Below are 1,274 nucleotides of genomic sequence, written 5' to 3' on the forward strand. Positions count from 1 at the left end.
AGGTATAATTGTTCCCCTTCTGAGTTCAGCTTGTTAGCAAACTAAAATGTTAACGCCATCATTTGTATTGGTCAAATTAAAAAATGTATCTTAATTTAGAAGTCAGGTTTTTATTTTATTTTTTAGAATTCGTTCTTAAAGAAAATATAATGTGGAAAATGCCATGACAATCCATCCAGTAGCCTAGTTGTTAAGACATTTCAGTATAGACCAAAGTGGAGGACAAACCGAATGACATTGCCGTTACTATAGCCATGCTGCTAGTGGGGCTAAAAAGAGGGAAGGAAATATTATTTAATGTACACAACAGAACTGTAGTGGAGTGTAAAAGCAAAGCCCAACAAGTAAAGGCTTTCAGCGGGAGCTCTCTGAGGCTTTTTACAGAGGGACACAGTTTAAAATGTTGCTCCAAAGTTGAGGTCAAAGCAGCTTTGTCTCTGCGAGTCACAACATGTGGGACAGGAGACTTTGTGTCATGTCATTACATTATTGTAACACTGGCTATAAGTTAACGTGTGATGCCTCTCCATTGTGGCGTTTTCATTGTCTGTCCAATTGCGACCTCTAGAGGACATTTGGTGGCAACAATACAGTGATACAGGCCATTGTGGAAGCACCATGTATTTGAAAAATTAACATTATTTAATGATGTAAGCAGACACACGCTATGGATATCAAGGTAAATGGATGCTTATATGAAGAATTAATCTCCCTACAGGCAGTCAAACAACATAGTGATTATTGTTGAATGGGACTTTTAGCTGGATATTGTTTGTTCCACAGGGAACATCTGCAAGAGAGTGTAACTAATTGGAGAAGAGTGCATATCTACGCAACTAAGTGCTAACGTGATTGTTGTACAGGGTTAGCTGTAAGCTGCTTGGTGTTCAAGGGCGAGAAAGACATATCTGTGGACATGGTTATTATGAATGTTCTTCATCTACAGTGTCAGCTGCCCCCGAAATGATGAGTGGAATTGATCTGCCCCATCTGTCCAGGACTCCGGATCCATACGAAGTGGAGAGTGGAAGCTACAGGTGCCATTAATACAACCTCAGTTCCACTTTCATTGACAGATTCTAGGCATATAATTCCATTCATACCTGAAGCTCGCTGAGGCCTGAAGACATCTGTCACGGGTACTTTCAAAGAGCCATGACAAGCAATCATGGCAGCCAGGAGTAAACACACACTGCCAAAGATTTGCCACGTCTCTAAAGAGACTCTTGAGCCGTTCTAATTGCATCAACAAAGCACCTAACAAATCCCCCCCC

This window comes from Etheostoma spectabile, chromosome 14, assembly GCF_008692095.1.
Source record: "Etheostoma spectabile isolate EspeVRDwgs_2016 chromosome 14, UIUC_Espe_1.0, whole genome shotgun sequence".
Taxonomy (NCBI): Eukaryota; Metazoa; Chordata; class Actinopteri; order Perciformes; family Percidae; genus Etheostoma; species Etheostoma spectabile.